The 14,703-nt window shown below is 43.2% G+C and overlaps 1 protein-coding gene across 6 annotated transcripts in view; it reads left to right on the top strand.

The window, feature by feature from the left end:
* Positions 1–4,516: 4,516 nt before the first annotated feature.
* Positions 4,517–14,703, top strand: part of OGDHL (oxoglutarate dehydrogenase L) — a 73,110-nt gene continuing 62,923 nt past the window's right edge. For 3 of the 6 annotated variants that reach the window (XM_077350564.1, XM_077350569.1, XM_077350568.1), the window contains exon 1: positions 12,235–12,522. The gene's annotated coding sequence lies outside the window, so the exon portion shown is untranslated. Of the gene's footprint in view, positions 4,647–4,709; positions 4,879–12,234; positions 12,523–14,703 lie in introns of those variants that run through there. The other 3 variants (XM_077350565.1, XM_077350567.1, XM_077350566.1) reach the window with 3 other exon arrangements.

Raw genomic sequence — 14,703 nt, 5'->3', positions numbered from 1 at the left:
TTTGATTCTGTCAAATGGGATAAAATTCTTCTTTATAAAACAGGGGCTTTAAAATATTATTAGAACAAAGTCCAGTGCCATCTTTAAGACCAACATAATTTTATTCATGGAGGAAAATACAGTCAAGAAAATAAATATGTCAAGATTGGAGACTAATGGACAGATGTATTCCCAACTGTGGAATGCTGAGAGTATTACTTGGTGTTTCACATCTGTCCATTAGTCAGACAGGAAATGTTTTACGTTTATATTATTAACTACTTTATATTTGGTTCTGGTGGTATGCCTATTGTTAATTTTTTTTAAGGATATTGAGTGCCTGAGGTCAATTAGTGAAATACATTTAATAATAACAATATATAAGAACTAGGGACAGAGTGGAAGCTGGTTACGCAACAGCTGAATTCAAGTGCTATTTTTGCTGTGTGGTGTTGTCCAAATTGCTGTATTTCAACTTAATTGACCTCAAAAGGCTACGGTGAAGGTAAAGTAATAGTAATGATAGCAGCAGAATTTATTACAAATGCCCAAAGGCCAATCTTAGACTAAGAAGTAAAAGATTAAAAAAACAGAGTCAATATGTGGTTCTGAACTCCTATGAGGAAAAACGGGATAAAAAGCAATGAATGGTCTGCAGCATAGTGCTTACTCCAGTCCAATCAAATCAAGTGATGGCTGTGTAAAAAAAATTATTGTAGTCTTTCTTGTAGCATGAAGAGATTAGGGTAAGTAACACCTTACAGCAGGGGTAGTCAGCCTGTGGTCCTCCAGATGTTAATGAACTACAATTCCCATGAGCCCCTGCCAGCAAATGCTGGCAGGGGCTCATGGGAATTGTAGTTCATTAACATCTGGAGGACCACAGGTTGACTACCCCTGCCTTACAGAACAAATGCAAAATGTTCAAGAAATCAGGGGGGAAAACACCATTGTGCAGCCTAAGAACAGTTTTAATAGGATGAACAGATGCAATCTACCCAAACTCCCCCCCATAGGTGGATCCTGATGATCTCCTGTAGAAAGTGGCTGCTTTTGAGGGTGGACTATGAAATTACATCCATAGTGAGCTCCTTTCCCTCACTGAGCCCTACTCTTTCCAGACCCCCCCCCCTCAAATCTCCAGGAATTCCCTACCTGGATGTGGCAACCTTAAACTCAACTACAATGAAGAGGAAAGAGCTGATGAGAAAGGCAATGAATGTAAAGCAGTGGTCAAAAAGGTGGGGATGAAAGGAAGAGAACCATAATCTAAAAGAAAAGAATGCCAAAGGGAAAAGAGTTTTGAAGGAGGCAGTGGGGGGTGGGGAGGGGAGACTGGGTTGCATCTGAATTGCAGCCATATGTGGCTCCTTGTCAAGTATGTGCTGGCATGCTAGACATGTTTGAAAATGTATCTCTTGCATTCCCACTTCACGCTATTTATTTATTGAGTTTGTATACCACCCTCCGAACAAGCCAGCTCAGTGCGATGAAGAACAATAATGAATCAGAACAACAATTAAAATACAATAATATTTTAAAACCCACTTACAATCAGCATCTCCATCTAACAACGTCAATTTTGACTATAGCTTCTAGCTCACTCCCTGTGTCAATAGATCTTCCAGTTTTGGGGTGTTTCCTTAGGAGGGATCATGAGATGTAATAGACCCACTGGCCACAACTAAAAGCTTGGTGAAAGAACTCCATCTTGCAGGTCCTGTAAAACGAGCCAGCTCTAATAGGGCCCAGATCTCCTCTGGGAGCTCATTCCACCAAGTGGGAGCCAGGTCCTGGCCCTTGTTGAGGTCAGATGTGCTTCTTTGGGGCTAAGGACCACCAACTGGTTGGTATTCACAGTGTGGAGCACACTTTGAAGGACATAGGCAGAGAGGTGGTCCCTCAAGTATGCTGGGCTCAGATGGTCTTAAAGGTAAATACCAATACCTTAAACCTGATCCAGAATTCAACTGAGAACTAGTGCAGCTGCTGACATACAGGCTGGATATAGGCCCTCCAAGGTGTCCTTTGAGGATCCAGTTACAGTGTCCAGGTCAGGGATACGGGTAGGTACAGTGAATTACAATAGACCAATCTAGAGGTGACCATCACATGGATCATTGTGGCTAGGTGTTCCAGGGCCAGGTAGGGCACTAGTAATTGGCTTGGTGAAGGTGGAAAAAACATCAGCAATGCTACTCTCATGATCTGCACCTCCATGGTGAGGGAATTAAATTCAATGTAGGTAAGCACAAGGATCGTTTATGCACTGGGAACTTCACTGTCCCAGCTCCCATGCAGGAGCACAAATCGGGGGCAAATGAGGGGCACTACGCAAAATGCTCCCCCGTGTGGGTGCAGAAAGGGATGGGGCAACCTGCTAAGACTAAAACTCCAACCTGCAACCTAGCATGAAACCTCCAGTGCGTAAACAGTCAAGGTGACACACATTGGAGCAAAAAGAATCCAGCTTTAAGTATAAACTGACAGGTACGGGGGAGATGGGGAGATGGTGAGATGGGGAGGGGGGAGACACATCAAGGTCATAGTAGGCATCTCAATGAAAATGTGGGCTACAGCCATGAAAGGGCAAATTTTATGCTGGGGATTATTAGGAAAGAGATTGAAAAAGAAACAATAAATATTTTAATCTATGTACAGATCTATGGTATAGCCTCATTTGGAATACATAAAAACATGAAAACATAAGAAGATTAGATCAATAGTCCATCTCGTACAGTATCCTGTCTCACACTGTGGCTGGATAGCCAATAACAGGGCATAGAGACAGAGGTCTTCTCCTGATGTTGCCTCCTAGTTCTGGGATTAAGGTTCCCTTTAGTCACTGTGGCTGGCAGCCATTGATAGACTTATCCTACATTAATCTATTCAACTCCCTTTTAAATCTGTATTTGGTGTGCAGTTCTGATCACTATAATGCAAAAAATGAAACAACAAAAATATTGCAGAGCTGGAAAAAGTATAGAAGAGTAAAACCAAGATGATTAAGTGGCTGAATCACCTTTCTAAGAACTAAGAACTTTTCTATGAACTAAGGCTCATAGAAAAGAAATAACAAAGGGAGGATATGAAATAAGTTTATAAAGTTATCCATCAGGTAAAGAGAGTGGCCAGAGAATTTTTTTTTCCAGAACTCGAGAGCATGCCATGAAATTTAGCACCTTTTCTATCTAAAGGCAGCATTAATTCCCACCAATCTCTCGCCCCCCAAGGATGAGCCCTTTTCAGGTATTGGTTCTTCAGTACTAGTGAGTACTCCACAGCAAAAACCCTGATGAAGTTGATGTGGATCTCACTGCCAGATGATGCAGAGATAATCAGATCTAGGACCTAAAGGTTAGGTGACCACAAAATATAATCAAATTATATTAACATTTATTGTGCACAACTTATAAAGTTAAAACGTTAAAAACACAGACAAAGCCTATAGGCTAATAATTGAAATAACATAATATGCACTACGCAATACTAGACAATGCATTTTGACCAGAAGTAGATCTTTATACATGTACAGAAGCTACTGACACACCAGAACTTTTAAGCAGCTTCGGGGGAGACTTACACATTAAATGATCTTGTTATTCATAGAGAATAAATTGTAAAAATTTTTTTTTATCTCACTGGCTGCTATCTGCATTCATTTTTGTATCACATGTATGTTCAGGATTAGACTTCTGAGGAAGATCCACTTTCTACTTGTTGGTTAGATTTGTTGCCTTTTGGTTTTGTAATACTATTCCCCTTTTGGTGTCCTTATGGTCACAGATCAGCTTTAAAAGGGGGTTAGACTTATGGAGGATGCCCATAAGTGGCTACTAGTCATGATGACCACTGAGAACAGAGGGAGTGAATTTCTGAATCCCAGCACCAGGAGGCAATATCAAGGGAAGGTCCCAGCCTCTGTGCCCTGTTGCTGGTCCTCCAGAGGAACTGGTTGGCCACTGTGTGCTGGACTGGATGGACCACCGGTCTGATCCAGCAGGACTCTTTTTATGCTCTTACAATCCCTTTCCACCCCACCTCAGCAGGCTGTTTTAAGAGAATGGTTGTGGTCACTTTCTTACATGCCTCCTAATAAACCACCCAAGGCAAAGGGGAGCACTGCTGAGAAATGAGCCACACTCAAGGCCTTCCCATCCACGGTTTCGCTGAAGAAAAGGCCAGAAAGAAAAGCCAAGAGGAAAACAGAAAGAAAGGGGGCGGATCTAGACGTCTGTGTGAAGGATGCTGGGTGAGCCGTTTGAATCACGCGAGCACGATAACGTCGGAACCGAGGGGGTAACAACACGTGACTATTCCCCCCCCCCTCCATCCCATTATTCTCCTTAAAGAAGAAGAAGAAAAGTTAGGGGAGAGAGGGCATAACTGTGGAAACCATGCTGTATTTATTCCCTTTTAAAAGCCCGTCTGAGGGCGCGAGGAAAAGCGCCCGACCCCACCCCCGCGCACTCCAGCACCGGCCCGCGCGCGGACAGCGACTTCCCGCACTTGGCCCCGCCCCCAGCCCCGTTACCTCAGCGCGCCCAACCAGCGGCAACGGCGTCCGGCGTCGTTTCTGCCGCCTCTTCTGCCCCCCCCCCCTCCTTCAGCCGAGACCTCTGAGAGCTCTCTCGAGCGCCCGGCTCGCGCCTCACGTGACCTGACAGGTATCTCTTTCCGCCGCAACCCCCCCCCCCCCCGCCAACCGTTCGTGCTCTCGCGCTTAAGTCGCCTCAGTTTGAACCCCCCCCCCTCCCTCGCCTCCTCAGAGGAGGGGGGAAAGTCGGTATTTCTCCTCCAAGGAACGCCTCCACCTCCCGTGAGGACGGAGGGAAGAGCGCGGGGTTTCCATGGCAACAAGGCCCCCCTTCCTGAGGGGAGGGGTGTGGGGTTCCTAGGGTATCCGAGAACAAAGAAATGAATGAAAGGGGAGGGCAGGGAGACGCTGGAAGGGGGGGGCGTGCGTGAGAGGCAATGGGGGGGGGCTGCTGCTTACGGTGCAGGGGATGTCCTTGGAGGAAATGTTTTAGAGTCTGCGGGTGGTTGGACGGGTTAGGGGGCTTGGGAAAGCCGGCCAGGCTTGACCTTGTCAGAGGCAGGAGATGAGCTGCGGCTCAATGGTGGAGCATCTGCTTGGCATGCCAGGGTCAGTCATGGGCAAGACCAGGCAGGAGATAATGTCGAAGGCCTCTGCCTTAGAGAGTGGAGCAAATAGTGCTGACTTTGGCAGGGCACTGAGGCCTCCGAGGATAAGGCAGCTTTATATAGTCATGTATATGTGGAAGAGATGGTTTAAAAAAAAATGCTATTATCATGCAGCTTTGGGAGGTGGGCGGGCTGAGAAAGCAGACAGTACTGACCATGTCTAACCAATGGTCTTCCTGATCTGTGTCACATGTTCATACATTTAAATAAAAAGTTTATTTTAAACCAAAATATTTAAATAGGATTCTTTATTGGGGATTCGAATTTCAGGGTTGCAGCTGGTATTGTTGAGCTGTATCCATACAGGTCATGTTATTCAGTACTGGCTGGAGCAAGAGAATATTTATGATGATGGACTTCACTGGTTGTAGTCCAGCCAGGCATGTAACCTAAATTGATGGGGTCATCTCTCCTTTAAAAGATACATAAATTTTATACTAATGTAATCTGGCTGGAACTTGTATATCTGTCCTCTTGCAGATCTTTTCTGCTTCACCTGATCTATTTCTTATAGACAAGAAATATATATTTTTAATGATGATAAATAGATGGGGAAAGCGTGCATAAAGAATAGCTTTAAATGATGTCAAAGCAGTACAGTTATGAATTCTTGTATATCTAAAAGAAAGCATTTTGTTTAGCATTTGTTACTGAGCTGTGTCTATTCATAACCCAAAATTGCTCAGTATTTTATCTCCTGCTGTATATCCCTTGGAAAATAATAATTGTCGGTATGTATGTATGTATGTATGTATGTATGTAACCATGCTCAGAAATATTTATTTATTTATTTATTTAATTCATATTTTTATACCGCCCTCCCCGAAGGCTCAGAGCGGTTAACATATAACCGAAACTATACATGAAACCATATGTTAAGGATATAATGTTATATGATTCTCAGAACCACTACTTTAGTAAATGTTGGCCCTGTAATTTTCTGGCTCTCCCCAATTCCCTTTGAAAACAAAAATTATACTAGCTATCTTTTAATGTGTTAAGGGAGCTCTTTAGTGATAAATTGCATATTTTAGTTGGAGGATCAACTATTTTACATCTGAGCTAATTAAGCACTCTTGGAAGCATGTATGCAGAGTTTATTATACTTATTTGTGATGTGTCAGTTAGCTCTGGAACTTTTTAGATGTATTTGACTTAGGTCTTCAAAAACCTCTCCACCAAAAAAACTGACCCAGGCTTAGATACTTGCCTGACATCCTCTGCATGAAAAATAAGGCAAGCAGTTACATGCATTAAATTCCTCTACAATTTTCTTTTTTAGCAGTCTTTTACGAAATAGCTGTCCATCCTCCTCTCTGGCAAGTTTATTGGCTTCTAATATATTGCTTTTCATAATGTTCTTAACAATGTGCTTCTCAAGTTCTTTGTTTGTATATTTCCTAATAGATAAAATATATTTTATCTGAACTGCTGTATTTGAGCCCAGTAGCACCAAGATTTTTTTTTTCTGGGGTTGTGGTCTCTTATTGTTCTTTAATGGGCTGGTGGACTCAAATGTAGCTGTTCTGGAGATACTTGATCTTTCTGACTTCAACGAATACCTACAGTTTTGAGACATTTCCTCTGTTTAAATCGAATGTTAAATTGTTTTAAATTCCACAGGAAACCTTCCAGTGACTTACAGATTGACTTGGATAGCACAGGGTCATTGTTCCTGAGCAGCCTGACAAAGCTTTCATTTTGCATCAGATTTGTATAATAAATCATAAGCAGCATCTACTGTTGATTTCTAGCTAGTTGACTCCATGATTAATCAAAGCACAATCATTAATCTTATCTTCAGATTTTGTTTCTTTGTTGTGATTCTAATGTATATACAATTGTACAAATTCACTTGTATTCAAGAGAAAAATCTGTGTCCAGATCTGTTAATATGGCCATTTCTGGGCATTTTTAGCCTGCTTTCTGTTTATATTCTACAATTTTATCACTAGCTGATGGTCTGCCAGTACAGCGGGAAGTTAAGTGTCACTGATTCTGTGTTCTGTCAGTTCAACACTCTGCTTCACCTTCTGACCTCTTAACTCTTGACAATTTACGCTTCTTTGGTTTTTGTCTATCCTATTTTTGGTGACATTGCAGTGGTTTGTTCTGAAGTTACAGTCAGCTCATGAACTAGCTGTCTGAAGGCTTGCATACCCCTCTGTGACTTCAAAGGTTCTGATGGGAGCCAATGGTGGCACAGCTCCTGTGGCTGCTATAGGCCCAGCATTATGACAGAGAGCCTTGCAAGGTTAGGTCTGAGTAGCTGGCTGCTTAGAAGAACTGGGGAAATATTAGAATGTGGGTTCTAAGGTCTACAAACAACTGCTTTTATCAACAGCAGAAGTACTGTATTTATACTTTGGATTTCTGTGTAGCATGATACTATCGTTGAAATAGAATAACTGTGGAGTCTTTTCTTAGAAATACACAAGCTTGTTTGCACAGTAGAAACTGAATTGTGTTAGGCTGCAACTCTCTATGGAGTAGGTGTGCTTAAACTCATTGGTTTAATCAGATTTAAGGATGCCAAACATCTGCACAGGACTCTGTTGTACATACGCTGTCAAATAAAAAAAAATTCTGTTTTTCAAATATGTCTTGATTTTAATGCTCAGGGTGGGTAACAACATTAAAACATATACAAAGATTAAAAATTTAAAAACATTTCCAAATACTATGTGTGCGTGGTATAACTCAGTTGTCCCCAACCCCCAGTCTGGAGACCGGTACCGGTCCATGGATCAGTCGGAACTGGGCCGCGGCTCCTCCTCGCCCTTCTCCCTGGCTGCTGCCTCGGGGGCTGCCCTGCCACTCTGCCACCGGCTCACCTTTGGTGCTTTCCAGCAGTCGCCATGGTTGGGGCTCCCCCTCGGCATGGCACTGCACAGCTGCCGCTAACAGCGCCCCCCAGCGGGCGGTGGGAAGTCAGGGGCGCTGGTGGGAAAGCAAGTGGAGCAGGGGCTCAGGCAGCAGTGACGTCCCTCGACCAAAGACTATTCCCCCCAGGCCTCAGTAAAATTGTCAAGCGTGATAAAAAGGTTAGGGACCACTGGTATAACTAATTGTGTGGGTGGGTGGGTTTGTGTAATACAGTATATGCTTACACACACACAATACAATCAGGCAAACATGCACTAAAGTCATATTAAAAATGTAATTTTTATCCTACAAAGGTACACTGAATAAGAAAAGTATATTTGTCCCGAGGAGCTGGGCATGTTGTGGTATTATTTTAACATTGATGGTGAAAAGAATAAATGGTACTGATTTCTTTCATTAAAGTCACTGAAGCATTTTTGCTCCCGGCTGCCACCCAAATTTTATTTGGAGGAGACTTTGCTGACTTTCAGCAAGCTTTATTTTAAATAGGTGTGCTTAGAAATCAGCATTCAGGAGACCCACTGTGGTAATCGTTTGAAAAAGAAATGTCTGTACCCTTTTGTGTATGACCATTTCCCTCCATGAGGTGTTCTCACCAGCTGCTTATTTGGTTGTGGTTTGTACATTGGTAGCTTTGTACCAAAGATTTATAATGCATGAATAAATAGCTAACTCTAGGGCGCTTGTAAACTGCTAACATATGGCACAGTTCCTCTGAATGGGAAGAACGCAAAAATAGTTTATCTGATGTGGTATTTTGAGAAAGGTCTTATTTCTCTGGCGTTGCATAGTCAGAATTCCAAGACTTGCTGCTTCACAACCTGCTTATTAAGATGTGTGCACCCCACCAGGTCATACAGAGATCATTTTGCATGACCAATTTTTTTTCACCAGCTGAGATGTATAATTAATGTAGTAAGCAATGCAATGTTCAGAAATAGGAAAATTTCTGAACATTGCATTGCTGACTACATTAATCTTACATATTAATGCTTACTACATTATCTCCTTATTTAACAGGTTGGAAATACTTACTATACAGTAGTAATGAATCTCTCCAAACCTATCCCTGCAGATAAAGTTAAATGCTGATCCAAGGTAGATATGATTGCTGGAGATCACTGCATAACTCTTTTGTTGTTTTGTTTGGCTGGTATTATTTTCGGAGCATGAAATAGGTATCTGTTTGTGAAGTATGAAAGCTTGCTGGAGAAAGTGCAAACTGTTTTCTGATCCCTTCCAGTCCAGAATCTGGAGCTGTAGAGTTGGTGGCTGTGTGGCCACATCTATGTTGATGGAATCATAGGGAGACATAGGACTATCTCCTCACCTCTGGGATTTAAACTTAGAGATTGCTCTTAGATTTTAATGTTGTTAGGGTGTTTGGTCCCAATCCCCCCAGTTTCTGTGATTTGTCCCTACTACCAGTAAGCTGAAACTTTGGGTAGAAGTTTAAGAATGAAATCTGAATGGAGTATTGTTTTGTAAGTGGATTAATCACACATTTGACCTGTGCTTGCTGCATAGAAGTAGGGAAGATGAATCTGTGATGAGCTTGAAGATCCATATGGAACCTGATCTTAGCAGCAATTTCCATATAGTAAACAAGCAGCAATCCTATTTTAGTGATATATTTTGTGATAGTCTGAGAATTCCTGAGTTTTGTATAGATCTGTATTTTTAAAGAGATTTCTAGAGGTTTGCGGTAAAGACACTTGTATTGGCACACTAAGAATTTGGTTTCAGGGGGAATTTATTGACCCATGATAAATGTAGTCACCTTGGTTTACAGAGTTCAGGCTTTCCAAAGATTGCACCTGGTGCCAGGCTAAGTTTGTCATAATTTTCGTAGGGGAAAATTGACCAAGACCAAGAGGTTAGCTGTAAGTTACAAATTGACCTGAACATCTGAATCATGGAAGAATTTCTTGAGCAATGGTTGACAGTGTTTTTTGAGGTATTCAGTAAACTTAAAATATATTCTAGAGATAACATGTAGGCTACCCACCATTTTAATATCCTACAATTGTTTGCTGATCTCTCTACTGTACACTAGCAGTTTCTAAAGGGATACAGATCACAGAATCAAAGTTGGAAGGGGCCATACAGGCCACCTAGTCCAACCCTCTGCTTAATACAGGATCAGCCTAACACTTCCATGGTAAGTATTTGTCCAGCCATTGCTTAAAGACTGCCAGTGATGGAGAGCTCACCACTTCCTTAAGCAGCCTATTCCACTGCTGAACTACTCTGATTGTGAATTTTTCTCTCCTGATATTTAGCTGGTACTGTTCTACACATAGTTTAATCTTATTACTGCGGGTCCTATCCTCTGCTACCAATAAGAACTGTTCCCTACTTTCTTCACATGACAACCTTTTAAATACTTAAAGAAAGCAATCATGTCCCCTTTCAGCCTCCTTCTCCAGGCTGAACATTCCCAGGTCCCTTAGCATTTCCTCACAGGGCTTGGTCCCCGGGTCTTCGATCATCCTTATCACTCTCCTCTGCACCTTCTTAATTTTGTGTACATCCTTTTTAAAATGAGGTCTCCAGAACTGTACACAGTACTCCAGGTGCAATCTGACCAGTGTGGTATACAGAAGGACTGTGACATCTTAAAATTTTGATGTGATACCTTTGTTGATACAGCCCAAGACTAATTACCAACTTAATTTTTACCTCCAAGATTAATTGGTCTCTTTTGACCTTTGCTTGTCCTGGCTTGCTGAATCTGGTTGAAGGTGACTTGTCTGGCTGGGTCCCGGGAATATTGAATGCATCTTAGTGATGCATCTGCCTTGAAGTGAGCTAGTTGGGAGTCTCTTTGTAAACTGCGGGCGCCACGGACTAAATAAAACAGTAAGGGATTCTGGGGTGGGATGTGTCCGGGATGAGGAAGGGTCCAGATTGGACCCATCCTCATGACAGACAATCGGAGGGACCAATCGGCAGGTGCGAAGCACTGCCGATTGGTCCCTCTGATTCCCAGCTCGCAGTTGCTCGGCTCGCAGTTGCTCCCGGCCTGATGCGGCGAGAGGCGCAAAGCGCCTCTCGCCGTGTCAGGCTGCCGCCTGAGGGAGCCCCTGGCACAACAAGAAGATGGCCGCCGCCTCCCAGCCCCAGCAACTGTGAGCCACGTGCAGCGCGGCTCGCAGTTGCTCCCGGCCTGATGCGGCGAGAGGCGCGAAGCGCCTCTCGCCGCGTCAGCCCACCGCCTGAGGGAGCCCCCGGCACAACAAGAAGATGGCCGGCGCCGAGAGGACACTGCTCTGGAGCCGCCTGCCTCCGCTCAAGGGAGCCCCTGGCAGTTGCGCGGAGCGCGGCTGCCGGGGACTCCCTGCCCAGCAAAACAAGAAGATGGCCGCCGCCGAGAAGACACCGCTCTGGAGCCAACCGGCCTCCGCTCAAAGGAGCCGCGTCAGGCCGTCGCCTGAGGGAGCCCCCTGCAGTTGCGCGGACCGTGGCTGCCGGGGGTTCCCTGCCTGCCGATGCCGCCCGAGGAAACCAGCCGCTGCCCAACACAGGGAACAGACGCGAAGCGCCTCCCGCCGCGTCAGCCCGCCAACAAGGAAGCCCCCGGCAGCCGCACTGCGCCCGGCTGCCGGGGACTCCCTTGCCTACCGCAAACGGAGCCACAGCCCAACATGGCATCAGGAACCCGCCGACGAGCCGCCGCCGCACACGCCGCCAGACCGCCAGGGAGCCGCCGCCCGAAGCCACGGCCTCCCTTTTCCACTACTTTCCCGGCCCGCCGCCGAAACAAGGATGCCCCACTGCTGCTGCTGCCGACCGCCCTCGACTATGCCTCCGCTTTCAGGTGCGCTTTCTTCCCAAACGCTGCCCTCGCCTGTCCCTCCCTCTACCTCCGCTTTCTAGCGCCCATTGTATTTTTGGTACAATGGGCTTTTTTCCTAGTCATATATAATTCTGAACATCTTAGAAAACTGTGATTCAAAATAACTGTACTATAAGGCCATATACAGATGAGGATATTTTGCTGCAGACCTGAAATAATCTCTAGGTGTGCATAAAAATGCTATTTTAAAAAATATATGAGAGAGGGTTTCAATTTCTCAACAATGAAGAATGTTGACTAAGATCTCATGAGATCATAGTTGGTGTTGTGGGGTTACCTAGCAACTAAATCGATAAGAATCTGAGGTAGAAAGGGGAGTTCAACCCACTTGATTGTGTTTCCTGGACCTCTCATTTTGATGTTATTATCTTTGATGATATCTTTTGGGGCTGGTTAGGGGAACCATGCTCCAGTGGCTCTGATTTTATCTGCATGACCAGTTTCAGAAAGTGGTGTTCGGGGACAATTACTCATCACCATAGCATTTGAAGAATGGAATCCTCATGATGTTATTTTTATAAGAAACTTCTGGAAAAGGTCATCTGGGGAATGAGGTGCCATCAAATGCTCTGTCATCTTTCTCATTAAGTCAGGTAGAGATGTAAAATTTATGAAAAGTTTGAAGCCTATTTTTTTTTCTTTTGTATTGAACCTAAACTACTTTTCTGATTAGACAATAAAAAATGCATAATTTTTAACTTTATAAATAAAATTGTTCTACATGGCATCTTTATGGAATTTAAAACTATAAACGTCTTCATTTTTTGTAAGAAAAAATGCAGTATACCTAACACTTGAAAAACAGTTACAAATTGACGCACCCTATGTTGCCTCCCATAGCACATATATCTTTAACTTTGCCATCTGAGAAGTAGGGAAAAATAAACACTGAAAGTAGCAAGCACATGTTTAGTAAAGAAAAGAGAGTGTATTATTTGGACAGAGACTATCTCACAAATTACAGTAACGACTGCCAGCAAATTTGCATATTAAACTAAACTTTACAATATTGAAATACTGTATTTTTTATTAAACACATTATACAATATTAATTGTTGTCAAAATTATTTACATTTAAACAAACAAAATTTCCCCCTGAAAACCTTGTGTATGTCTAGAGTAGAACAATTCCCACATTCACCCCCTCCAGTGTTGCAAAAAAGTTTCCAGGTATTTTTAATTACTCAGTGCTGCCCCAAATGTTCCGGTTATCCTCAGACTTTCAGATCTCTAGACAGAAAGCCGTATGGAAGCAGTGATGGTTGCATGAAGGGTGGTGTATTGAAACTCTAGATAAGACTAGAATGCTGTTGATCAATAATAAAGCCACATGGTGCTTATGGAAGCACTCTTTTCTAGACGGACTTGCTTCACAGCTTGAGTGTGTGTCTGGGCCAGTGGGCAGATCTCTGAAGCACATTTCACATTTCATTGGCTTTGCCTGATATATCAGCTACTTTTAAAAAGAACTTTGATCTGGGCACACTAGACATGATGACAATGAACTTGTGGCCACCGTGAAGATGTTGTCACCACTTTAAATTCACATAAAAATGCCATGATGGCCATTGGGCCTGTAGCACAGTCGTCTTGTTCCCTCCTTGCCCCTTATCAAGTGCTGAAATAGCCATCCCCTCTACAGCTGTTTTGGCATGTGATAAGACATGGGATGGGGGGTGGGGGAAAAGTGCCAATTTGCAGGCCTGATCAGGATTTTTAAATGGCAGCAGCACCCTCATGGTGGCTAATGTCTAGTTTGGCTCCATTTTCTGATTATCTCCAGGTTCAGTTACTGTAGGATGCAGTACACTATTCAAGACTATACAAAAGCTTGAGCTTGTTCAAAAACTTCAGCAGGTTGAAATCTCACCAGCCTTTAAGGACCATTGCTGGCTGCCAGAGTGCTTTGGGGCACAATTAAAAATGTCGATTCTTATTTAGTCGTGTCCTACAGAACAGGAGTATGTGAAAGACTACCTTTTTCCATACCAAATCGCTGGATATTCTCCTCAGAGGTCTGACTCTGTCGGCTCTCCAAAATAGATACAAGGTGGATATGAATCAGAAACAGGGTCTTGTCTGTTGTGGTGCCAGCTGCCTTCCAACAGATGCATACATGGCTGCAAATATGTAGTCTTTGGAGTGTCAGTCAAAAGAGTTTTTATTTTCCAAACTATGGAGCAATTTGTCAACCAGTGAAGTTTATCAGCTCTACCTTGTTACTATACCGGATGATGTATTTTTAAGAGGATTGTCTTCTTGTATTATTGCTGTTTTAGATATTACTATTGCTTCTTCTAATATTTTTTTCTAAATTTTCATTTATCCTATTATGCTGTTCTTTTCATGAATTTAAATTGTAGTGTTCTGTTCTTTTATCATGAACAGAACCATATATAAAATACTCATACATAATCTTCAGTTGTAATTAACGTTTTTTAAAAATTTCAGTTGCTTCTAACTCCTTGTGATCAGATAGAAATCATTGTTCAATTTCTGATGCTGATTTAATAGATCTTATGACTAACATAGTTTCATCTTCTGTTTGTCAGGGTTTTTCTGTATGCCGATGTTAAATAGACCAGCCTAGGGGGAAAGGAGGCCGAGGTGCTTAGCAATTGTGTATCTCAGATCACTAAGTGATGTTGCTGACAGCCTAGGATTCTGTTTCAGAACAACAAACCCTAGGAACAAAACAAGAACTTAGGCAAGATCTTTGTTGGTCCCCAACCCCTGGGTCGGGGACCGGTACCGGTCTGTAGATCAGTCGGTAC

This window comes from Paroedura picta, chromosome 8 (genome assembly GCF_049243985.1).
Source record: "Paroedura picta isolate Pp20150507F chromosome 8, Ppicta_v3.0, whole genome shotgun sequence".
Taxonomy (NCBI): Eukaryota; Metazoa; Chordata; class Lepidosauria; order Squamata; family Gekkonidae; genus Paroedura; species Paroedura picta.
The sequence above is the reverse complement of the archived record's forward strand: the minus strand, read 5'-3'. Positions and strand labels throughout refer to the sequence as shown.